Below are 17474 nucleotides of genomic sequence, written 5' to 3'. Positions count from 1 at the left end.
CATCGTCTGGCATTTCTCTCTACTTTCCACTTCCACTTGAATGAAAGATATCAGGTCTTGTAACCTTTTGTCAGCTGCCGTCGCGTATTTGTCTTGTGTTGTGTCGGAAGAGAGCTCGGTGTTCGCTCGACGCCGATGGTACTCGATCACGATGTCCGGTGGGAGGCTCCGGAGTAAAACATCGGTAAGCATCGATGCGTACGATGTAGTAGGCACCTTCAAGGCTTTTAATCCCCGTACATGACTTTGCAGGGTGTCGTAAAGTCTTCGCAGTCCGGCAACATCAGAAGACGACTTTAGAGCTGGCAGGCATCGCAGGCGGTAGAGATGTTCTTGCTCGATGCGGAAAGGTTCGCCGAACCTTGAGCGAAGCGTGTCTATGGCATCTTTGTAGCATGCTACTGTCGTCTGAAGGTTAGCAATGGCTGAAGGAGCCTCCCCCGATAAATACTTTCTTAAATAATGAAACTTGTCCGTTGTTGTTAATGAAGGATTTTTGTCAATAGTCGCTTCGAACTGTTCCCAAAAGGGAAGCCATTTACTTATTTCTCCTCTAAAGGTCGTAATGTCAAGTTTCGGTAATCGTGGTCCACCTGACCAAACGGCAGACTGAAGGTCATCTCGAGAAGCTGAATGCTCGACGCCAACATTGTGCGTAATCGCTGCGGGACGTTGATTCTTGAGAGCCTGTATCACAGTCCTTAAACTTGATAATGCGCCGATGGCTTCGTCTTCGTACTGCACGATAGTCTGAAGCTCGGTCTCAAGTATCTCGACGGGAATTAACGGGTCAAGCTCGGCGTTAATTGCTCGCAGTTCAGCGTCGCACGCTGTCAAACGTTCAAGCAAGTTCTGAAGGCTCACCAAGTCAGGAGTTGAAGATTGTAGCGCTGCGTTCACTTCGTTGATCAGTTTCGTTTGCTGGGCCCGCCGGGTCGTTCGTTTGGGCTTCAATCGGTCCATGGTCGTTCCCTCTTCTCCCGGCGGTTCGTCGCAAGCTCGGAGAACGTCGAGCAACGGGTTTTCGGCACCAAGATGTGTTGAAGAAGGGACCAGGAAGAGCCAAGACGCCCACGGCGTACCAGAACTGGAAAGCAGCGTCCTTCCTCTTTGTTTATTCCAGTGCTACTGCGCCGCGCGCACTTCATCATCCTCTACTTTTATGACAGCTGTGTTTCCAGCATGCTTCGAGGAGCTTCGTAAGCGACCGACAATCCGAAAGCATGGCGTCAGAAAACTTCTTCAAGGAAAGCAGTAGTCTCACTAGCTGCTGCGTTGGATATCTTGCCTATCCTGCTGGTGAGGATTCCCGATTTCTTTTTTTTTTGAAGCTGACATCGCCCCTTGCTTCTCTTTTCGGTGCCGGCCTCATGTACGAAGGGTAGTGCGGGAAACACTGGGCACAGCATCTTACTTCTTTTCCTGATATTCTGAGAGTCTTCCGGCCGAAAGTGCAGACTCCAGACCATCGAGTAACTGGACGTTGAGTTGGGTTCCCTGTTCTTTCTAGGAATTTTTTTACCCGTTGTGCTTTCAGGGATTCGTTCACTGAGATCTCATAGTAGGAGACATCCGGATGCTTTTTCGACACCCTGAAGAATGGGCGGGAACAGTATCGTATTCTTCGGATTTAAATTTCACGAGCAAAACATCGTCGCTTGTTTAATGGGCAGGTATTACTTACACGAATTTAGCGGCAGGCATGCTCACAGATATTGTAAAAAATTAAGTATCGTGAAGAGCCGTTCACTGGCAAAAAGCTGGAATGCTCTGTGCACGGTTTTCCCGCGGATCGTCTGCTACTATGCGACCTAGCGAGAGAGGATCGGTAGCCGGAGGATCGGTGAGTCGAGCCACTGAGCGGAATTCAGACGCAATGGGAGATGGCAACGCGTGGACGCTTTGGGGTGACGCCGCAGGCATCGTAGTATAAAAGGAGGCGATGTCTGAGCGTTGATGATCAGCGTGACAAGTAGTATGAACTGACGGATGGAACCCCGATACAAGGGAATCACACCCCTCGACCTACCGCTCCACCGCACCGTTGGTGCAGAGACATGGCAGGTTCCAGCAATATGTCCATCGAACAGTTCAACTTTTCAAACCTGGACGATTGTGAAAAGTATGTGCGGCGGTTCGAATTCTTTCTGGGGGCGCAGGGCACCACGAAAGCCGGAAATAAGAGGTCGACATTTCTCAGCCGTTGCGCGGCTACGGCGTTCCAGTTGGGGAAGGCAATCGTCACGCCACACCAGGTGACGGATACTCCGTGCAAGGACATCATCGCTCCCATTCGATAACGTCTTGTCCCAAAACCACCTGAGCTGGGGAGGCGATAGGAGTCACATCGCCGCGAGCAAGCACCCGGTGAATCAGTCGCTGCCTACCTTGTGGCTCTGCGAACAATTGCACAGCACTGCAACTTTGTTGACCTTGATAAGGCGCTGCGAGACCATTTCGGGTTCGGCCTAAGGGATGAAAAAGTTAAGCGGTGTATTTTGGCAAAGAAAGAGCTGTCGCTCGACTGCGCCCTAGAAAAGCTACCGCCACAGAGGCCATCGACCGGGAGGCCAGCCAGTTCGACTGAACGCAACCGCGCCGCGTACCGAGCCAGTTCACCAGGGGACGTTCGGGGACGTTCAGGAGGACTAGGACGGCCCCGAAGAATGTTTTCGTCGGTTAGGTGCAGACACCAGTGAACGCAGGAAAGAAGCACTAGGGAGTGGAGCTTGTGCCGGTTGTGGGTGCCCGCACGAGGGCCGTTTGTGTCGTTTCCGTGATGCCGACTGTCGAGGTTGCGGAAAAACAGGGCACATATCCAAGGTTTGCTGGTCTCAAAGGAAACTTGACCTCCGTGAGAATTTCGAGGCAAACAGCAGAATGTTTAAATCGAGGACTACTCCGCGAGCAAATACCTCGTACTGTGACAACCTCACTGTGTCCGCTATCCACGACGTGCCGCAGCCCGTGACAAACAAGATTCATGTTGTCAAAATCGAAGCTGTAGAATGTGAGATACAGGTGGAATTGGAATCCACCTTTTCGCTCGTCTCCGAGGCTACGGCCAGGCAAATCTCCCCGAATGGGTGCATCCCGAAGTTGAAGCAACTTAACATCGTTATGAAGGACTATCAGGGAAACAGTATAGCCATTCAAGGCATGGCCAGAGTTATGGTAAGATTCAGAGATTTTGCGGCCCACTGAACTTTGTTATTAACAAAGGAGAGCGCCAGAGCCTCCTCGGACTGGACTGGTTTCCAGCACTGGGCATTGAGATCACGGGAGTGCATTGCATGAATGAGTCGACCACGTCATTTGACACGCTGTTTTAGGAGTTGGCTATTGTATTTGACGGGGGGCCTGGGCTGCTAAAAAGGACCATCGGTGAAATTGGCCTTGAACCCTGAGGTGGTACCAGTCAGCCTAAAGGCAAAAAGTGTGCCCTTTGCACTTCGCTAAAAAATCGATGCAGAACTTTACAAGCTGCTACAGCAGGGTGTTGTGGAGGCTGGAGTGAGTGGGAAACCTATTGGCACACAATTGAAAGGAAATGGAGACATGCGCATGTGCGCAGACCACAAGTGCACCATTACTAAACGCTTGCACCATTCTTTTCCCCATTATCTACAAAGCCTGAACGCCGACAAGTTATGCTCCACGTCATGGCGGTCGGCACGATTTTGTCTTGCGGGGGGGCAATCCGTCGCCCATGCTCCACGCAAAACATCACCAAATTTTCAAATTAGTCATACTATTTTCGGCATTCAGCTTGTATGCTTCCAGTAGTGCTCTGCAAGACCGCCACAAACCAAGGGGAAAAGCAGCCAAACAATTTTCTGTGCGATTTCTTACTGTGGGCACAAAATTCTTCATTACAAAACTTAAGATGTGGCAAGCACAAAAGCAAAAAGACAGGACACAGCTCAAATCTCCGCACGCATTCGAAAATGCACAACTTGTTATTCTACCAGGACATCAATTGCACTTCTCCTATTGGAGCTTCTCTTTCGCAAGATTCGACGGGAGTGTTCACACCCAAAACTCCAAAGTCGTGATTTTATAAAACTTGGTAATGAGAGAGAAAATTAGGCAGGTGAAATTGGGTGGGAAGGCGGAATTAGGTGCAGTATTCTGAGTCTCGTTCCCTCCTGCTTGGAAGACGAGTCTTTGAAGACGACCCAGTGAAAAGAGGGAAGAGAGTGCGTGGCGAAAGAGAAGGAAGGGGAAAGGTGCGACGACAGTGGAGAGTTGTGTCGATGGCGTCGTCGTTTGGTGACAAGCGAAGGCAGCGGGTGGTGACGTGACATTCCCTCCCGTAGTGGGCTTTAGGAGCGGGAGCGGCGATGCTTGTCCTGCGAGTAGCCGCTCTTCGTTAAGATTGGCCCCGGGGAACAAACCGGGCGAGAAAGCCTCAAGAAAAGGAGACGCTGCGAAAGAAGAGCAGAGACGCGGTGGTGTTAAGACGAGCACTGCACTTCGACTGGCTGCAGGGGTGAGCTCCGAGGCGAACATGTTCGTTGGGAGTGGGTGGAAGTCGCTGGCACACCGTGCGGCCCAGGCGTACCGGTCTCTTTTTTCATTGCACGCTTGCGCCGCCGGTCGATGGCCGCAACTTCAGCCTTGAGCTGCATGTACACTTTCCGCAGCTCGGTGAGCCGGTCCGTAAGGACTGCTATCCGCTTTTCGGCATCCAGGCTGTCGTTTAAGGGTCGGTCAAAGTTGAACTTGGACGGTCGGTGGCAGCTGCCCTTGTTGGTGCTGCCCGGCGTCGCCGCGGCGCAAGTGGTCATCGTCGATGTTGGCGTACACGATCCGCTTTTGGCGGCGGACGGCATCACCACACAATTCCTACGGCGTCGTCCCGTGATGCGGCGCGGCTTCCCTTTTGAAATGACCGCCGACCGGGGGGCTTTTCGCGCCTTCTTCCTCGCCCGTTTCCCGTGCATCACCAGTGCCTCCTCATTATGCTTTGCCGGCCGCTTCACCGCCGACGGCTTGAGTCGCTCCGCTGATGACGCGCTGTCCGTCGTCCTTGAAGACGAGTCATCCTCGCCACCAGCCTTGAATCCGCCCGCACCGTCCGCCTGCTCCTGGCTGTTCTCCGAGTCCGGAGACAAGGGGATCTCTCCATCGGTGGCGTGATATGCATCACCCTCCCGTCTCGGCGAGCCGGCGAGCGAGGAGCCCGGCGCGTCATTCTCGGCACCTTGGCTGCCGTCCGGCGTCGTCGGAGGCGTCTTGTCGAGAACGGGCCCCGATGGATCGGACGTTAAAGGTCCAGCGAGCGCCGCCTCGGCAACGGAGGTGGAGATGTCCATTTTCGTCGGCTCCTGCTGATGCTGTTGCCGATGGTGGTGTGAGTGCTGGGGTTCGTGGTGCTAGGGGGGGGAGGTGATGGTGATGACTGCAGGAATGTGCGTGGTGCTGGTGAGGCGGCTCTTGTTGCTGCTGATGATAACTTCATTTTGCCCAAAACTAGGTGAAAGGAGGAAGGGGAAGTGGGAGCCTTCGTGAATTCCTCCCCCTCAGATGACGGCCTACAGCCCTTGGGGGCGAGCGGCATCTTCGGCAGTTGGACGACCTTGACCTGTTTTCGGGGTCGGAGCTGAGCAAACTCCCACTGCTCCGGACTGGTGATTCGTAGGCATACTCGTATAGTTCGTGGCTAAGCATCACAAGCCCAAATCATGTGAGTGAGTGTGGCTCGCTGGGTGCAGCACTTGCTGTTGTGCTTCTTCGTGGTCCCCTCTCCTTGTCGGTTTCACCGCGACCCTTTATTTATTTATTTATTAACAATTAATTTTTATTTATTTATTTATTTATTTATTTATTTATTTATTTATTTATTTATTTATTTATTTATTTATTTATTTATTTATTTATTTATTTATTTATTTAAAAAACCTTACAGGCCCCCGTAGGGGCATAGCGTAAGGGGAGGCAAAAACAGTAAAAGTAATACAGGAGCAACCAAACATAATATGTACCAGATGAGGCTAACACGGCATTTAGAACACCATGCACGAAAACACAAGGACACAATATACTGCCAAGACGTAACTAGAGATTATAAGGCGCAGTGTATACAAAATGCAACTTCACAAAAATACGTCAGACAAAAATTAGTGCCCTTCCACTCTGTGAAGAAAGATGACCTGCGAAGCTGGACGCAGTCCAACGAGATGCACGAAAGTTGACACATTTGTTTGTAATTTGCAAAGAGCAATTAGCACATATCCCAATAACATGTGGATCGATTGGTGCTTTATTCTAGCGGACAAACATGGAGCTGTCTGTTTCCCTCCCGAGTCGAAGGCATCGTACTGTCTGCGTAACACACCAATCAAACTTATCCGCTCGACCACTGAGGACACTGGACAGTTCGCATTGGCGCGGTGGTCGCACACTGGTAAAACTCCCGCCAACACAACAGACATGTCAGTACGTGGGGGCATGAAACCTACAGCCGCGGGTTCACGCCACCCCCACCCCCCCCCCCCCCTTGCCCGCCTCTCTACTCCCAACGGGTGCCTGCATAAACCGGCAACCGGTTATGTGCGTGCGTTTAAAGTGATAGGCACCGTCAAAATTTTCGCTCAAAAATGTTTTCAAGCTGAACAAGAAATATTGGCTCCCATCGAAGCTGCTGTTCATCCGAGAGAAATTCCCAGCGATTCGACGACCTGGCACTTGCCACGGCTACGGCAGCGGCAGCGCCTTTCTGTTGTTTTCGTACCCATTCGCGCTTCTGTTCCGGCAGACGCTCCTTCGATTTCCGCTGTTCTTCCTCCGAGCGAGCGACACGCGTTTGTCCCATAGGGAGGTAAAATCTGGAAGGACTCGAGGTTCATTCTAGTGGACAGACAGGTGCCAGCCCGTTTTCCCCCCGTGTCGTGGGCATCTCATTTTCTGTTTAATATACCAACTCAAACCCAAACCCCTCGACCATTGAGGACAGCTGACCGGTCGCATTGAGCCGCGAGATTTCTACGTTGAAATTTCCTGCCAGCACAACGCGCATGTCATCCGTAGTTGCATGAAGCCTAGCTGTGCATGCACGACCACCTACTCCCACCCCCAACCAGTGCCCGCATAAACCAGCAACCAGTGGTGGACGTGTGCTTAGGTGTGAAATACATGGACGAAAACGTCGCGCGGAAAGCCTTTCATGCTGAAGACGAATTATGGGCTCACGTCGGTGTTCAAAGCAGAGAAGTTGCTCTGGTAGCGCCTGATAAGGGCGCTACCGCCGTTGTCAGCGGATTGCGCATCTTGTGAAACAGGCATCGGTGGGGGCGAGGGGAATAACAGTTGGGAAAGCGGTGTCGTCGGCGGTGGCAAGGAAATCCGCTTCACCGGAGTGAAAACTGGGAGGGGTGGGGGGGTTAGAGTAAAAGTCGGTGAACAATATAAAAAATGAAAACCTAAGATATGACTGGTTATACGGTGGGGGAAGGAGGCATGGTTTGCTATGGAAACAATGTTATCGGGCCAATCGTTCCACAGACAGATGGCACGTGGGAGCGCAGAACTATTGAAATTTGATGCATGACCGAAAATGCGTGAGTAACTGAGATTGTTATGTAGACGTTTTGACATGCGCAGTGGTCTTTCAAGAGGAAGGGGCGACAGTCTTTTGTCACGAATGTACTTGTGAAACAGAGAAGTGCAATAAAACGTCGTGTATGAAGATGATGTCACTATCACGTTTAATCTGGGTGACGCTATGAGAATTCTTTTATCGGAAGAAACAAGGCGTGCTGCTCTATTCTGCACGACTTTAAGCATATTGTTAAGATATTTTTGGTGAGGCGACCATACAGGGCTAGAAAATTACAGTCGACGACGGACAAAAGTAACGTAGGCCAGCTTTCGTACGGTGTTAGGGTCATTTTTTTAAGTTTCTTCGTAACGATCGCGAGGCCTCGGCGCAAATTGCTGTGATATGGGAAGCCCGTGACAGGTTTGAAGTGAAGTGAACACCGAGGTATTTATATGGAGTGGCTTCAGAGACGGGTGAGCTGTTTAAAGAGTATATGAACGTAGCATTGTCATGCTTGCGGATGAAAAAGACAACTTCACATTTAGATTCGTTAAGATACATTTGCCAGGTCTTGCACCAACTTGTAACAGTTATGAGGTCATTTGGAAGAGCGATGTGGTCGTCAGTACGGGTAATGTTACGATGCAATATGCAATCGACAGAAAAAAGACGAATAGAAGATGTAATGTTCGTAGGCAGTTTATTGATGACGAATAAAAATAGGAGGGCCCTAAAACGCGGCCTTGTGGAACACCCGAAGTAACGTAGCAAGAGGAAGAAGATAAATTGTTTACCACTGTGAACTGTTGGCGAAGAGACAAAAGTGTCGCAGCCAGGAAAGAGTCAGTGAATCTAGTCTGAGGCATGATATTTTCGAGATTAGGCGACAATGCGCGACAAAAAATGCAATCGGTTTGTTTGTTTATTTTATTTATTTGGTCAATACTGCCAGCGGCCTTTTAGCTGCCAAGGCAGGAGTGTACAAAACAGTAATATGGTTTTTGCAAACTGCGAGCACAGTTATTATTCGTGTTAAATTGCGGGTAGTTTGTAAAGTCAAAAAGATGTGAATCGCACGAAAAACTCTTTCTGGACCCACGTTGGCTAGTATAAAAGAAATACTGAACTCGTCGTGGCTTAGACATGTGAAGCAATGATGTGTTCCAGTAATTTCCAAGAGGTACAAGTTAGCAGGATTGGATGGTAGTTACCAGGTGAATTTCTATCACCAGCTTTAAATACAGGAAATATTTTTGCAATTTTGCAGTCATAAGGGAGCCGTCCTGATGATAGGGATTGACTGAATGAGCAGCACTATTTTGCTCGAAACGGAAACAGTGGTTTTCAGTAGTTTGGAACTCGTGTTATCAATGGCTGCCGACGTAGCTAATTTCAGGTCGGTTATTAGCCGACAAATATTTTCCTCGGTGATGTTAATAGGTTGCATGTAAGGGTAGTGAGGATAAGGAACAAAAAATTGTCCTTCGTGGTGAGTATTGATGGAAAAAAATCGTTAAAAGCTACCGGGCACTCGGGGTCGGCAAGAGGCACGCTGTTAGCTCCGTGCAGGGAAATGCGAGTTGAGCCATTATCCGGAGAAATTGTTTTCCATAATTTTTTGGATCTGATTTAAGGAGTGAGGGCCTATCATGTTTGAAATACTTATCTTTAGCAACCGATATTGCAGAACAGTAAGTTTTTAGAAATCTTTCGACTCGTCCCAAGCAGTCGGAGTACACTTTGCTTTCTGGTATAAGCGTTTCCTCTTACTTCTTAAATGTGTTTTTAAACCATTGCTTAGTCTTTTAATTAGATATGGTAATCAAAGGGACATACTTGTGAACTAGGGAAGATATTTTTTTCTGTGAACATTGATCGCTGATCGTTTGATAGAAACAGAGCACAAATTCCTGATAAAAAAGCTGTTCCAGATCACAGTTCATATTTTTATAGTTACCTGTATTTTAATCTCTTATTTTCTTGGAAGTGAAGCGGGTATTGTTGAGTGGTATGTAAAGTGTTATTTGTAATACTTTATGATGACTGAATCCTTGAAGTGTTATGATTTGTCCTACTGTATCATGAGCAGAGGTAAGAAATAAATGTAACGAATTCTGACCACGAGTTGGTTCGTTAACTCCCTGACATAAATTAAAAACTAAAGCTAACCTAACAAAATCTATAGAGGTATATGACAGGGGAAAAAATAAGGCCCAATCGATTAAGGGATAAGTTCCCAAAATGTACATGAAGTCCCCAAAAATGTACATGAAGTCAGAAGGAAACATTTGGGTAGCTGTCGCTACACGTTTGCGAAGTTCGCCCGCAAATGATTGCCGATAGTCAGGGGGCCGATAGCACACATCTAAAAGTACTTTAGTTGACGCGGATGCGCATGCACACCAAACAATTTCGAGATCAGATTTGGTATCAATAACGAAGGAGTAAATCTTTTTATTAACAGCTAACAGGACGCCACTTCCCCTTATCATGTCGGTAAATGTTAAAAGAATTGTTATCGAGAAATACTTCAGTTTCACTAATTTCAGGCCTAAGCCAAGGTTCCGTTAGGACAATGATGTCAGAGTTACCATCATCGAGAAGCAGGCTTGTGATGTTCGTAAATGAATCCGATAAAGAGATTGGCAACTGACACTGCCCAGCGGAAGTGGGAGAGGAAGTGTGAATAGTGCTTGAAGTCGACACATGTTTGCACTACCTTGGCGATTTAATGGCAGTGTCAAACAGAGCAACGTGCACATAATACGAACCGTCCACGAGCAGATTGTGAACATTTAGCTTGATGGGTGCATTTATCGATCTAGCGTAATCCCGAAACTTTTTCCGTGCGATACGCGTCTGCAGTGAAAAATCCCCCCGGACAGCGTAGTCAGTGTCCTTAAACTTTTCCCCACAGCCATAACATTTTCTTTTGTGTTTGAAGTGAAGGAATGTTGCAATAATAGGCCTATTTTTTGGGGTTGACGTCGTCGAAGACGATGCGCACGTTCCAGTGGGATGAAACAAGGGTAACACCCAGAACCTCGGAGCACAATATGACTTGTTTTTCTGAAGTCGATGTTTCTGTAGGGTGATTGGGGATGCCAAAAAAAAAAATGGATCGGCGCTGCCTTTTTTCTGTATCATCGCAGTGTTGTGTTCTGCCTTTCTAGGTATACATTTTTCCACTCAAGTGTTGTACTGAAAGCTTCTGTGGCCGCTTATCCTCCCTTCTGTTCCCATGGGTGTCGACGTGTGCACCTATCGGTTGCGCATCGGCAGGTTTTTTGCCTGTCGTTCGCTATAGTGCCTCTCTCAAAGCCGTTTTCCCGCCCGAATGAATTCAATAGGCGTTCTCGGTCCGAGGCCCTCGACACTACTGCTGTCCGCGTGCTTGCATTGCTCCTGCTTTGTGCAGGTGACGTTGAATCCAACCCAGGGCCTAAGATCGAGGACGTTCTAACTTGGTTAAAGAACTGCCACGAGGCAAGTACGACTAATTTGAACGCAATCAAACAGCAAATCAGCAGCATTGAGGCCCCTTTGACTGATACGAAAAAACTGAATAATGTGTCGAAATTTCAAAAAAAAAAACTTTTGGCGTAGTGGCTGATTCGGCGGAGGAAGGTAAGGTGAACGTTTGATTGATTGTAGGTTTTAACGCGCCGACGCAACGCAGGCGATGAGGCGCGCCGTAGTGGAGGGTCCGGATTAATTTTGACCACCTGGGGATCTTTAATGTGTGCCGAAATCTCGAACACATGGGCGTTTTCGCATTTCGCCTCCATCAGAATAAGGCGAACGTTTGTAAAAGAAATGAGGTCTTGTGGTTGTCGTTGATGACATGAACAACCGTATGAGGCGTAACAACCTTGTAATTAAAGGCCTTCCTGAAGAAGAAAATGAAGGATACACAGAATCGGAATGTGTTGTCAAAGTTTTTGTTTTCAACCTACCTTGAAATCGAAGCTGGAGACATTGATATAGCCCATAACCTACATTGATAGAGCCCATTGATAGAGCCCATAGCGCCCCGACCTGACTTTCACCGTCCCATTATTGTTTAATTTCTTAAATTTATATCAAAACGGGAAGCCCTGAGTAACGCCTCAAAGTTGAAAAATCTAAAAACGCCCAAAGTCCGGCGAGAGGATTTTTCACCCAACGTACAGCTAGCCCGGAAAAGACTGCGCGATTACGCGAAATCGAACCGAGAAAGCATCGAGAAATACACCGTGCGCTTCAACAAACTCCACATGCAAAACTCCACTTTTTGTTATGATGCTGCAAACGACTGCGTTGTCAAGGTGGCCTCAACGAAAGCGCCCTCTCCACAATGATCATCTAAAGGGCCAGTTAAAAAAACTAAGTCAAGAAAACCGGTATCCTTGCTGGTTGAAAATTTTCGTAGCATGTATCACAAACTTGACGCCCTAGGGTCCTATTCTCGACTGCAAAAATTCCCGGGAAAGCTGGAAATTTGCCGGAAGTGTTTTCTTATTGGCTTTCCATTTTGGTCACGTGCTTCCGGTTGACAAAGCGTGCGCTGTGACGTTTTAGAACGTTTACGGGCACGAGTTCCAACGTTTGCCTTATTTCTCTTTACTGAAAGCGCATAATTCTTGGCTCGTAATGAAAAAACAGACTGAAAGCACTGGACATGACAACGTACGCATGTCTGTTATTAAACAACAATAATGCCTGTAATACACGCCCTCTTTGTGATTGACTGAGAAGGCATGAAGTTGTTTAACAGTTGGAGGAAACGATAACGTCATGCATTGGCAACTTAAGCCTGCGTAAAAGTGACGTAATGTTACGTAAAATCTTGGAAATAGCGGCTACTTTTGTCGCAAAATAGTGTAAGATATTTCCCCGGTTTTTGGCGCCACGAAATGTCCGCGAATCTGCAGCAGGCGCAGTTTCGCATGACACCTGGTTTAAAGCATGGGCCCTATTCTCGACTGCACAAATTGCCGGCAATTCTGGCAATTTGCTGGTAGTCTTTTCTGATTGGCTTTCAATTTTGGCCGCGTGCTTCCGGTTGACAAAGCGGTTGTGTGTGCTCTCGTCATTTTGACGTTTCATGTCGTTTACTGACACCAGTTCTAAAGTTTGCATTATTTCTCGTTACTAAAGGCGCATAATTCTGGGCCGGCAATGAAAAACCACACTAAATGCAGCGGACATGACAACGTAAGCCTGTCTTTGGTATTAAACAACAATACTGCTTGTAATACACACCCCATCTGTGATTGGCTGAGAAGGCGTGACGTAATTTAAACAGTTGGCGGGAACGATTACGTCATGCATTGGCAACTTCAGCCTGCGTAAAAGTGACGTAATGATACGTAACAGCTTGAAAATGGCGGCTGTTTTTGTCGCAAAATACAAGCAAAATAGGGCAAAAAATTGCCCCGGCTTTCGGCGCCGCGAAATGTGCGGCAATTTGCAGCAGGCGCAGTTTCGCATGCGCAGTGCTCAAAGCATGTTTCCTACCGAAACAAATTATAGTTTCAACTGCTTCCAAGTTAGCGATGATGGAGCATACAAATAACGTGCAGTATTTTGCTTTTATGTTTGGCAATAAAATAAAAATTATTTGTTTGGTGTAACCGCCCTATTCTCGACTGCACAAATTGCCGGCAATTCGCCATGTTTTTTTTGCGAAAGCACGACGTAAGCAATCAGTGACGTGCCGCACCTATAGCTATGGCGACATGCAGTGTAATTTGACGATTCACTCATAAAGATCGCAACCAAGGTATCAAACATTGTGCAAAAAAGATATAAACACTTGGCATGTACCATAAACATTAGGACGGTAGCTGAAGCTGACAAAAAAAAACACATTTCTGGAGGTCAAAATTGGCGTTAACACCACAAGGCGATCAGTAACGTTGATGCAAAAGCTAGCGAAAGGCAGATGTCGAGCTAAAGAACATCACACAATTTTTTACTGTATCTATTTATTTCTTTCAATTGCTTTTAGCAACATAGCGGGGCTCTCTGCGTCAATGCAAGCTTTGTTGCGTTATCACCTTCCCTGCCGCCACCGCCGCCACGCCATCGTCTGCTGCCATGTTACAAGTTTATGGCATGATCACAGAAAAAGACGGCCCCGACCATGGCTTCTATGACACACACGAGCAGCCAAGCGCTACGTCTGATAACCGCGGAGCGCACCGATGTCGCCGATTCACTCATTCATCAATCTCGACTCCAATCAGCGCTTTAAGAAACCAAAGAGTCACTTTTCTTTGTTATTTTTCTCTTGATTTCGATCACGTGACCCAACAGCTTACTAGGACGAGTGTGGACAAATGCCATGCATTAGGTTCTCTTTTCATGGAGAGGCTTGTACTGCCCTCTTATGTTGCGGTTACACCAAACAAACAATTTTTATTTTATTGCCAAACATAAAAGCAAAATACTGCACGTTATTTGTATGCTCCATGATTGCTGATTTAGAAGCAGTTAAAACTATAATTTGTTTCGGTAGGAAACATGCTTTAAAGGAGCACTGACACGAAAATTTTCTGTTACACTTTTATTGCTTTTATTGATGCTTAATGGCCTGGCGAACTTGAAACAGCACTTCAAATACTTTAGCGCGCGATAGTTAATTACATTGAACGGCCTGAAAGTCGTTTGTTTCAAATTTCCGCGCTTTCATCCCGAACGGCGCATATCACAGACTCCCTACCTGACCTCACCGCTTTGTGCGGACGTCACCGGCGCCCGCTTGAGAGGGTGTTGCACCCACTCGCCGCTCGTGGGGCCGCGTGCATGAAGTGACGTCATGAGCTTTTGGCGAGCGCTGCCGCGTCACTTCTTTTGGCTCTCCCTGGATGATGTCACGCTGATGTCCATTTGTTGAGTGCCGCTCCGCGCGCTGCTCCGTCGGGGCGATAAATGAGATCCAATAAACTATGTTCTTCGCGTCGCAGGTGGCTCATATTTCACCCAGGGTATTCGGTTGAGTGAAGGAAGTGAACTGTGCAATATTATTAACGCCGAAAATTGGTGTCGGTGCTCCTTTAAACAGCGTGCATGCGAAACTGCGCCTGCTGCAAATTGGCGGACATTTCATGGCGCCAAAAGCCGGGGCAATTTTTTGCCCTATTTTGCTTGTATTTTGCGACCAAAACCGCCGCAATTTTGAAGCTGTTACGTAGCATTACGTCACTTTTACGCAGCCTGAAGTTGCCAATGCATGACGTAATCGTTCCCGCCAACTGTTTAAATACGTCATGCCTTCTCAGCCAATGACACGAGAGTGCGTGTATTACAGGCATTATTGTTGTTAAATAGCAATGACAGGCCTACGTTGTCATGTCTTGCGCTTTTAGTCTGGTTTTTCATTGCCGGCCAAGAATTATGCGCTTTCAGTAAAGATAAATAAGGCAAACTTAAGAACCGGTGCCTGTAAACGTCATAAAACGTCAAAATGGCGACAGCACGCACAACCGCTTTGTCAACCAGAAGCACGTGACCAAAATTGAAAGCCAATCAGAAAAGACTTCCGCAAATTGCCGGCAAACATGGCGAACTGCCGGCAATTTGTGCAGTCGAGAATAGTGCCATAGGACCCCTAAACGCTATTTTGTTCACGTGTCCGGCTCATATAATTGTAGGCACCGAAACAGCTATCTGAAGATGTTGCATACACTGACTTAACAGTTCCCTCGTCCCTTGCGCTCTTTCACAAAGACCGAGCGGGCTGCCGAGGGAGAGGAGTCATAATCGGCATGAAATCTAGTTATCACTCATCACTTATTTCCATTTTCTTCTCTCTTGAAATCGTTTGGGTTTCTTCCTATTTTCAACCTGTTCACTGCGTCATCGGGGCCTGCTACAGAGCGATAGCCGGAAGGATTTCGTAGACATTCTTAACGATACTATCGACACCATTTTCCTCAAGTCCCCGAGTTGTCTTTTAATTCGTGCCGGTGACTTTAATTATCCTGATATTGACTGGGCCTCTCTAACCGTTCGTGCTCAACGTAATCGGCACGAACAACTAAGCTTTCTGCTCTTACTTCATTGTCATAATCTCAAACAACTTGTGCACGAACCGACGCGTGGCGGCCACATACTGATGTGCAGCTTTCCCGCTCATGGCAGTCCTTTCAACAGTGATTGTTCTGCAGTTATTTAGCGAACTGTAAACGCATTTTGCGCAGCTAATATTGGGGGTGAAAACTTGCTTTGTGCACAGTTTCAAGTCTTGCACGTTGCGCAACTAGGTTCCTGAGCCTTAGAAGCTATCCCATTTAAATGCATGGGGGGAACGATTTGACAGCGAATTAGACAAACAATGTTCAGAATCCTGGAAATATCTCGTAGTGCTTTCATCTTCTCGTTGAGTTCTTTGGTTATGCCAAATATCACTTTCCTGAAGTGGTGTTGCTATGTTCCTGTGAAGTCTTAATTTCGAGGGAGAAAGCTGGGCATTTCTTGTACTCACAATCCACCCACAGCTTGCTAAACCAAACATACTGGACGGAATCAGTGACCATAACGCCGTACAGGGCTCGTTGCCGCTACCACGTATTCGGGCCTATAGGGTATGTAAATAAAATAAATAAATAAAGAAATCTGTAGTGCGACAGTGTCGGTTGTGGTTGGTAGTATATCTGCATAGGCGTGGTCGCTTTTTAGAGATGCTATATCTACATCGCCAGCGCGAATCCTGTCAGACAATTGGTCCATCTCATATCGACTGACGCCCTCCCCTGCACCAAAGCTACAAGCTCACTACAAAGCTCACCCTGTCCTTTTTCAATTCTCTGGACGGTTGCTAATACATCGTCTAGAACAGGGTCATTATCGTGGCCAGCGTTGGATTTAATATCGCGGGATAGCAACAGTAATTGACACCCGACACGAACAAACGTTGTTTTTACAACTTCACACCGTTTCTAACAAGTCGCAGGGGAGAGGGTCCACATACTGTGTCTGTGCTTCCTTCGTCTTCATTTCCACTTCCTGACCGCACACTTCGGCTAGCGTCCACAAGTAGGGGTCAAATAGGTGACCGGTAAAAAGCACAAAGGCTCATGGGTACGTCGTCTGCTACCGCGACTTCGTGTTCGACATCTCTCCTGCCCTCCCGTACGCCGGCGGCTTTCAGGCGCGTATGTGCGTGCTGTGTATTTGTCACAGGGTGCTTACCTGTCACATAAACGCCTAGTAGGGCCAATCGTTATTTATAGAATTCCGGATGCATGAAAGTTTTTTCCCTGGTGGAAACATAAACAACAAGCACAACCGCGCGTGAAAGCCAACGGCGTACGGGAGGCCAGGAGGGCTCCCGAACCGGAAGTGGCGGCACTCCGCGTGAGAAAACAATGCACCCACGAGCCTTCGCGCTTTTTATCGGTCAGCTATGGCGGCGAGCGGCGCGTGGCCTTGCGCTTGTCGCGTGTGATCTTCTCTGAAAACGTCCTCTCCACGTCGCCGCACTGCCTCTCACACTAAAAGTTCTCGGGCTCCTTATACAACGGAATCGAACCAATACACAATTCGTCACCCAGTTAACTAATCAGGTTGTCCAAACAATTGGTATCATAAAAAAGTATTGCCAACCGCCAGAATGGGCTGTGTGAGAGTTAAAGATCGCGACTAATTCAGGCCTTCGTGATCAGCAGAATAACATACTCCCTCCCCTACCTTCATGTCAGTGCTGCTGAGTTTCAAAAAATCAATTGCCTCATCAGCAAAGCCTACAAAGCGGCACTTCAGATACCCCTGTACTCTTTCAATGCCAGATTAGACCATCTGGGTATCCATAATAATGCCGAGGAGCTTGTGGAGGCGCACCTGACAGGACAAAAAGCGTACTTATCCACAACCTCAACCGGTCTCCACATCCTAGACCGACTCGGGATTTGTGCCCCTACTTCACCCGCTCATAAATTCCCCATTC

General features: G+C 47.7%; 1 pseudogene; it reads right to left on the bottom strand.

Moving 5' to 3' along the window:
- Positions 1 to 3764: 3764 nt before the first annotated feature.
- Positions 3765 to 17474, bottom strand: part of LOC144170887 (uncharacterized) — a 52069-nt pseudogene continuing 38359 nt past the window's right edge.

Source organism: Haemaphysalis longicornis, unplaced genomic scaffold, assembly GCF_048455015.1.
Source record: "Haemaphysalis longicornis isolate Haplotype H1 unplaced genomic scaffold, Haemaphysalis longicornis Haplotype H1 scaffold_1, whole genome shotgun sequence".
Taxonomy (NCBI): domain Eukaryota; kingdom Metazoa; phylum Arthropoda; class Arachnida; order Ixodida; family Ixodidae; genus Haemaphysalis; species Haemaphysalis longicornis.
Note: the sequence above shows the minus strand (reverse complement) of the source record. Positions and strands in the feature narration are given on the sequence as shown.